General features: G+C 38.0%; 1 protein-coding gene across 6 annotated transcripts in view; it reads left to right on the top strand.

The window, feature by feature from the left end:
* The first annotated feature begins 591 nt into the window (after positions 1-591).
* The window catches only part of LOC132690960 (uncharacterized), a 43,771-nt gene continuing 35,229 nt past the window's right edge, over positions 592-9,133 (top strand). For 5 of the 6 annotated variants that reach the window (XM_078439033.2, XM_078439030.2, XM_078439031.2 and 2 more), the window contains exons 1-3: positions 1,142-1,900; positions 4,071-4,147; positions 7,967-8,047. The gene's annotated coding sequence lies outside the window, so the exon portion shown is untranslated. Of the gene's footprint in view, positions 929-1,141; positions 1,901-4,070; positions 4,148-7,966; positions 8,048-9,133 lie in introns of those variants that run through there. The other variant, XM_078439029.1, reaches the window with a different exon arrangement.

Below are 9,133 nucleotides of genomic sequence, written 5' to 3'. Positions count from 1 at the left end.
ATTGACACGACTCCTGTGTAAAAACAGGATTAAAGCTGAACAAAGAAAAACCGATGATTATCTCAATTGATCAGAAAATTATTAACAAAATTCAACGCCCTTTCATCATAAAAACATTCAACAACAAAACCCTTGCTAATTACTTTGTGGATATCGACAAACTAATGTTAAGGTTTATATGGAGAGGCAAAAGACGGTGAATACCCAATACAAAACGGAATGAGAACTAAGTGGAAGGTCGACAAAGAACCGTCCAGTCAAATCTTAATATATATATATATTACATTTCTCTTTGGTTATGCTTAGAAAAACTATTCCTACACCGATATTACAAACATACAAAATTTTCACCAGATCACGTTTACATTTAATTAAGTCCACATTGAATATAAAAGTATTAACTTAATACTACTTCACTCCTACTCACTATTATTAAATGTAGCTAACACGATGTAGTGAGAAAGCCAGCCCATTTCTGGCAATATCAAAAGTTACTTTCCTGTATGTTATCACCAGGTTGCAGCTACCTTAGGGAACACTACACCAGAGTCCCCGCCTTGGCCCTGGGGGCCGCAACCTATGACCCAACCTTGAGGCTCTGCACCCACAGGCCTGAGGCTTCGGACAGCCGCCAGTTCCGGATCGCCCTTCTCTGCCTTCTAGCCTAATCTGGACCACCAAGACTCGCACACTGCGCCCTCGTCTGTTTCCAGGCGAGCCCTACCCGCCCTCGCGTGACGCGTTGCCCGGCCTGGGAGGTTCCCTAGGCCGACTAAAGTTCCAGCAAGGCTGCTGGGATTTGGGCTATTTCTCCCATGAGCCATCACGGCCCCGGACAAGCAGGCCCGAACTACATTTCCCAGAGGGCAGCGGTCAAGCGGCTCTTCGGCTTCTCTTCCATTTTCGCGCCAATCTGGAGCTGTGCAAGGTGAGTTGAACTCCCCTCGGGATGTAAGAGGCACGGAGTGCCGACAGGCTGGGCTCTGGACAACCAAGTTCATGAGGGGTGTGGGAGGAAGTCTTTGAAGTATGGAAGCCAGTAGTAGGGGCGACTAGTTGTTACCTTGATCACAGGCCTGAGGTTCAAGCACCACAGGGGAAGGTGGTGTGTATCGGTGGGGCCAGATTGGGGGCATGGGGGGCGTGTGTGTGTGTGTGTGTGTGTGTGTGTGTGTGTGTGTGTGTGTGTGTGTTCGTGTGTGTGTGTGTGTGTGTGTGTGTGTGTGTGTGTTCGTGTTCGTGTGCCGGGACGTGCCTCCGTTAGAGTGAGTGCGATCGTGAAGTGAGGCTGAGACAGGTGCGTGGCTGTGCTCTGTGACGTGCATTTGGTTGCATGTCCTCTACCTGTGTAGCAATTGTTGTGGCTCTGTTGTGTCATTGTCCCGTGGTTCTAGGTTCCCTGCTGCTTCCTTCGTCTTCTCTCCTCACAGCTACTTGCGGCTGCCACAGAGGAATGGCCGTAAGAAAGAAGTTGGAGGTTGGGAACGCCTTGGAAATTCTTTACTTGGGAGCTCTGAGGGGCAGCCACGTGTCTCAGGACCACGGCGTTCCCAGAGATCTGACCACAGGAACTTGCTGTAAACCCTACACAGACTCCACGCTGTCCCTCTTCCATCTGTTTTTGTGTGTGAGCAGGGCGGGCGTGGACCTAGAGAATATTGTACAACGAAGTCATTCTGTGCTCCAAGAAAAGCCTGGCGTCCTGTGACTCCCTATCTGGTCCTGCCATTCCCCAAAAGAAAGACCCTGATGAGGAGGAAAGAATTGTTACATCCAAAAAATCATTGTGTGAGCTAGTTTTTCTATCATAAAACTATTGGTTTTAGGGCATGCTTTCCTTTGTCTGAAATGTCCTGATCGTGATCTTCTTTCTTCCCAGTGGATGTTGGGTGCTATTCAGGTAAATCTTGCTAACATTCTCATGTTCATTGGGCTACCATTCATATCCTCCTGTGTATTCTCTTATTGTAAACAGAACCCAAACAGTTTAATTTTTTTTGGTCTAGAATCAAGGATAATTTTCTGGTTTATGATGATGGAAAAACTAATATTCAGGATTATGGAACTGCTTAATTAACCCATATGGTTGAATATCATGCAGCTAATAAGATTATGTTTATACAGAGTTAGACTTAAGGAAAACATACACTCTATAATGTTAAGCAATATTCATGTTTAAGAACAGTAATACCCTGGAAATTTTTAAATTATATATGAATCCCACTTTAAGAAGGCCATTGTGAGAAATTTTGCAAGGAGTCCATTAGAAGTAATATTTTAATTGTGTTGAGGAAGTGTGGTAGTGTAGCTACATTTATCAAGCACATACTGTGCACCAAACACTCTTCACCTTTATTATATTCTCTGTTGCAATCTGCAAGTGCCACTTACCTGTATTTTCATTCTCAGTACAATCTTGGTAATGAAAGTGTTTATATTGAGCATATATAACCAAAAGATATGCAAAGACTGTAGGTGTAATTTGTTTCCCTTGTAATGTGTCCCCATGTCATGCATAGGGTTCAGGTTTCATAAATACAAGAATGAACAACCTGTTGTAATTTTTTTTCTGTAATCTTTTAAAATACATTTGTCATGTTGAAATGTCTTTTGAAATATTTTGTAATATGTCAATTTCTGGTGATGGCATTACTGAAGGCTTGCTGTAAAACACAGTATCTATCCTAAGGAACTCCTGATAAAGTATAAAGTACTCTTATTCCCACCATCTGGAGATTGCTGTTAATATGTTTTCTATTTAGTATATATGTATTGTTTTGTTTTGAAGAATATCACATTAAGTATAAGAGTCAAACCATAAAGAAATAAGAATCTTGAGTTTGCAAAAAGAGTCCATGAGTTTTATTAGATGAACATGTGAGTGGAGAGAAGTGAGAATTTCTGGTTTAAAAACTTTACAGATATTTACACCTTTTAGATAATAGAAATAACCATTAAAAATTAATTAACCAGGGCAGTGAGTATCAAATAAGACAGTCTTTCAGAGTTAGGTTTTCTTTAAGAGGTTTTTTTTTTTTTAAAGAAATCTCTACACCCACCATAGGGCTTGAACTCACAACCCCAAGATCAAGAGTTACGTGTTCTATCAATTGAACTAGCCAGGCGCCCCCTGAGTTAGATTTTTAAAAAGCTATTTAAGATTGGTTTAACCAAATTTTGGAATAATAACTGATTCCAGGTGATTAGGTGTCTTCCAAATAACATTTCCAAGTATGGATTGTGATGAGAGAAAATAACTAATTATTCACATTTCTTTCTTTCACAGATTAAAGGTATTCGAGCCTCTTATTAATGTTCTCACTTTATGAGATACTTGATTGGATCAGATTCTTTGAGCAAGTTATGATTCAAAAAAGTGTCTTTTATGCTGGTGCAGTTGGGGAATAGGGCAATTTCCTTCTCTTTCCTAGATACTTGTCTTTCTTTTAATGTTTATTTATTTTTGAGAGAGGGACAGAGCACAAGTAGAGGAGGGGCACAGAGAGAGAAGGAGATACAGAATCTGAAGCAGATTCCAGGCTCTGAGATGTCAGCACAGAGCCCAAGATCTGGGGCTCGAACTCAAGGACCACGAAATCATGACCTGAGCTGAAGTCAGACTCTCAACTGACTGAGCCACCCAGGCTCCCCTCCTAGATACTCTTAATGTTTTATTAATAAGAAATGAATTCTCAAACCAAGGTCCTCAATTGTGTGTGTGTGTGTGTGTGTGTGTGTGTGTGTGTGTGTGTGTGTGTTTGTGTGTTAGAAGAGCAGAGATGAGAAGCACAACTTTACTCTAAAAAAGAGATAGTAGAATTGTTTCTTTTGTAATAATGAATTAGAGAACATGAAATGTTCTTCAGTAAAATAGCTAACATATTAATATAGTATTACAGCATATTATTAAGTTTTTATAGAGATTATCTTTCTCCAAGATATTCATATTTAGTAGGTGATTTTCATACTCTGGATTTTACAATGAGAAACCAAGGCAATCAAATCTCATAGACTCTAAGAACATTTTCACATTTAGAAAATCTGAATAGATTCTGTCTTAAATTCAACAGGATACCTACCTTGGATACATAATTCCTACATTATGTATACTTATTTTAAGCCTGGACTGATATCATGATGAATAATGGTATGTATACCATCATATAAAGAACCAAATTAACCTGTTACCTACTGTTAGATTTTTGTGTAGATATTTAATTAATATAAATTCCTAGGAATAGAATTTGGGACAAAAAAATCAGACTCTTGAAGTGCCTGGGTGGCTCAGTCGGTTAAGCCTCTGACTCTTGATCTCAGCTCAGGTCTTGATCTCAGTGTGGTAAGTACTGGCCTCACACTGGGCTCCATGCTGGGCTTGAAGTGTGCTTAAAAAAAAAAATCAGATTCTTACTAAATGCTTTTAAGATATGCCTAACCATACCATCTTAGTATTTGGGTTGATAAAAAGACTCGAATGACATGGTTGATATTTTTATGTTCCTTTTGGTAAGTAAGGCGAACACTGAATGGAAATAAATGCATCTAAGTCCACTAGGGAGGTTCAGATACTGTGCCTTGGGAATTCATAAGGCAGTGATGTTACTCAGAGTAGCCACCACCGTCCGCTTACTATCAAATTATTCTGACCTAAAAAAAAGCACTGTGATGATAAGGAATTTCTGTTATAAATTTTTATCCTTTTAAATAGATATAATTCTTTAAGATATACCTTATTTTCATTTATTTGTTTGTTTACCCATCTACCCACTCAGCATGGAGCCCAACACAGGGCTTGGACTCACAACCCTGAGAGCAAGACCTGAGTGGAGATCAAGTGTATTCAGTAGTCTTTAATGTAGTCACAGGGTTGTATAACCAGTACCACTGTTAATGTGCCACTATTAATTATGTATAAGTACTTCATTTGTTTTTTTATGTAGTAAAGTGTACATAACAAAGTTTGGGGCACCTGGGTGGACCAGTCGGTTAAGTGTCTGACTTTGGCTCAGGTGGTGGTCTTGCAGTTTGCAGGTTTGAGCCCCGCATCTGGCTCTGCACTGGTTGTGCGGAGCCTGCTTGGGATTCTCTCTTTCCCTCTCTCTCTGTCCCTTCCCCATTTGTGTTCTCTCTCTCCCTCAAAATAAATAAATAAACTTAAAAAAAGTATACCTAACAAAATTTGACATTTTAACCATTTTTAATGCACAGTTCTGTTGCATTAAGTACATTTGTATTGTTCTTGCAGCCATCACCACCATTCATCTTCAGAACTTTTTCATCTTCCCCAACTAAAACTCTACCCAATTAAACACTTCCCATCCCCCATCTCCCCCTAGTCCCTGGCATCCACTTTCTGTTTCTATGAATTTGACAATTCTAAGAATCTCATATAAGAGGAATCATACAACATGTGTCCTTTTCTTTTAAATATTTATTTTTGAGAGACAGAGACAGAACGCGAATGGGGGAGGAGGAGAGAAAGGGAGACACAGAATCCAAAGCAGGCTCCAGGCTCCGAGCTGTCAGCACAGAACCCAATGCAGGGCTCAAACTCACAAACCGTGAGATCATGACCTGAGCTGAAGTCGGCCACTTAACTGACTGAGTCACCCAGGCACCCCAATATGTGTCCTTTTGTGACTAGCTTATTTCACTTCACATAATGTCTTCAAGATTCATCCACGTTGTAACTGGTATCAAAATAACCTTCATTTTTATGGCTGCATAATATTCCCTTGCATGCATATACCACATTTTCTTTATCAGTTTATGAACATTTGGGTTTCTTCCACTTTTGGGCTGTTATAAATGCAAACATTTATGTAAAAGGTTTTGTGTGTGTGTGTGTGTGTGTGTGAATGTATTTTTTATTCTTGGGTATACACCTACGGGTGGAATTGCTGGATCACATGGTATCTCCTTCATTACATGTTTTATTCTTATGATGTTACATTCGGCAGCTTTCTGGAGCATGTGACTAATGGAGTGGGAAATAGTTCTGTAAAGTAAATTTCCCTAAGGATATAGCAGTGAGACCAGCATCAATACAAGACTATTCTCAGAGACTATCCATATTTTTAGGCAGTAATCCAACAATAAGCATACATAAAAATCTTATAGAACATCATATTACTGGTAACTGAAGAAAACAACTGAAGAAAACAACCATTTAGCAAAATAATTCAAATTTACTGTACTCCTCCAAGACCAAGTAAACACTGTTTAAAAGAATGAACTTTGCACATTTTGGAAAACAGCTTCCACTTATAACAAATGTTCATATGCATATATATTTTAAGACATGGCCATTGAATTGATAACTTCATATACTTAAATTCTCATCAAAATCAAAATATATTGTATATATACACAGGGGAATATTATTCAGACATTAAAAAGAAAATCTTACCATTTGCAACAATATTGGTGGATGTTACCCTAAATGAAATAAGTCAGAAAAAGACAAGTAGCAATACTGTATGATCTCATTTATATGAGGAATCTAATCCCCCACCCCTCAAAAAAAACCTGAACTCCGATACAGAGAAAAGATTGTAGTTGCCAGAGGTGGGGGTTGGAGGGTGGGTAAAATATGTGAAGGTGGGAAAAAGGTACACACTTCCAGTTATAAATGAATCATGGGGATGTAATGTACAGTGTGGTGACTATAGTTAATACTGTATTATAATAATAATACTATATTGTATATTTGAAAATTGCCAAGAAAGCAGATCTTCAAAGTTCTCATCACAAGAAAAAAAATAACTGTATGGTGATGGATATTGACTTAACTGAGGTGATCATTTTGTAATATATAAACAAATTTTGAATCCTGCTATATGCCTGAAACTAATATAATGTCATATGTCAGTTATCTGTCAAAAAATATGTAAGTTTTAGGTTAAAGTCTAATGCAACAGTATAATATCTCAAAAAAGTGGTTACTGAGGCACGACCTTCTTGAGGTTACCTTAGGTATTTTCTGTCAGCTTTGTTTTCTAAGTATCTAGTTATTTGATCCCTGGTGAAATTTTGAGATTTTATGATTCAGATAACATAACAATATTTTGGAACACAGACACATACACACGTATACACACATGTATATACACACACATACATTTTGGCTAAGATTAACCATGTGAGCTTCACCTTTCTTTTATTCATCAGTACTATGAAAGGTGTACATCAAAAGAAATCTTCAAACATATATGTCATTGAAACAGCAAAGAAACCTGTCTCTTGTATGTAGGCAATTATTACTTTTCAAGAAAAAAAAAGATCAAGAGAAAAAGACAAGCACTGTTAATGTATGGGTGTTTTGCTTTCTGGACTTTCTCTGTCTACTGAAATCTGATGATCTGTCAGTCTTTCAATATTGAAGTATGCATGTATCTTACAAATAATATAGTGTAAATATGGTTTCATAATGTGATTTTTCTACTGACAGTATTTCTGGAATATTTTCCATATCTTCATTATTTTTCCCTTACTTCACATTTGGTATGTGATATATTTCAGCAGTTTTTCTGGATTGTTGTACCCTGCCTGACCCAATTTAATGTCTTTTCTAACCTGTATACTTTTTCAACCTGTTCACCCTCACCTGATCCCAAAGCCAGGAAGTAAGGTGTGGTTTGGATGATGTAGGTCCTTTTCAGTCCTGAAAGCCGTGAATGAAGGGGGAAGCATGTTCAGGGCAGGACTGAGCAGCACAGTCTCAGGTGCAGAACAGCTTTCCCAAAATGGAGCACTGACCAGAAAGCTATCTGCTGAAATATCTGGATTTCCTGGGGATTAGGGGAAGAGTTTCAATTTATCTAAAATCCTTCTAATCTTTTGCAGTTGTGTGTGTTTGTGCTGAAGGAGATATTAAATAAAATGGAATGGAGAAGCAAACCATTTAAGTTGTTACATAGTAACACTAAAGCATGCTTGCTCTCACAACCTCTTTTTCCTTTCCCAGGTCTGGATTCTCTGTTTTTCTCCAGTAGGGAAACCCATAGGAGAACGGATCAGTTTTTGCAGACATCAAGCTATGACATATGTAAGTTGGTGTTTCCTTCTTGTTGAAATAATGTGATATAGATGTTTTCATTAGTTGTCCTAGAAGCTTCCTACCTAAAAGAACCCCAGTCAATTATGAACAATGGTTCCAGATAACCTCATGTTCTCCGTATGTGGCCCAGTCTCTTCCAACCAGTGTTTATGTATATACTGACCAGAGTATTCATTATCTCCTCTGTGCCTAACTTATTTTAAGAGCAGTGAAGGGAGAATGAAAAAGTAAAGTCCTGTAAAGAAATGATTTGAGCTTTGCAAGTCAGGATTATAGTTGATGAATTAGAGATGAGGATCCCATATGGCCAAACTTCTAAAGATTCTGACATTCTCACAGATGTGAGTTTTCTAGGTACATGTGACAAAGCCTGGTAATAAATGGTATCTGTCTTAGTGTAGATTGAGATTAATACTTTGTGAGGCTTTTAAAATTGAATAGACATGTGATTTAGAACTTGCAAATATATGGATCATGGGTTTTACTATTCGTTTTTATTTTATTTTGTGAGAGAGAGTGAGGAGGGAAGGGGCAGAGAGAGAAGGAAAGAGAATCCCAATAGGTTCCACGCTGTCAGTGGATGATGAGCCTGATACTCAACTGACTGAGCCACCCAGGCACCTGTAGATCATGGGTTTTAGTAAGGAATTTCTAAATGATAAATATCATGACTACTGCTGACTAGATAGGCTGAAACTAAATGACTGATAAAATTCTGGATCAATCTTAGTATCCTCTAACTCAGAAACCAGAAGAGTGTTAAGTGATGGCCATAAAAGAGAATAAAATCATAATTAGTAAGTTAACAGATCAAGAACTGTGTAAAGACCCTAGAAATGTTGTCCAACCTAATGCATACATCTAATCATCTCAAGATGATTAATTATAATTCTTAAGTTAGAATGCTATGCAGTCATTCAAAATATTTGTCAAAACAAGAAAACTGTGTGATAGGATTTAACATAAAGAACTTGAGGACTGAAGACATTCCTTAGTTTTCTCAAACTATTGTTTTTCTATCCCTTGTGACAATGTCTTTTTTTTTTTTTCAAATGTAGTGTTTAGTCCATTTAC

Source organism: Panthera onca, chromosome E2 (assembly GCF_046562875.1).
Source record: "Panthera onca isolate mPanOnc1 chromosome E2, mPanOnc1 haplotype 2, whole genome shotgun sequence".
NCBI classification, from domain to species: domain Eukaryota; kingdom Metazoa; phylum Chordata; class Mammalia; order Carnivora; family Felidae; genus Panthera; species Panthera onca.
Note: the sequence above shows the minus strand (reverse complement) of the source record. Positions and strands in the feature narration are given on the sequence as shown.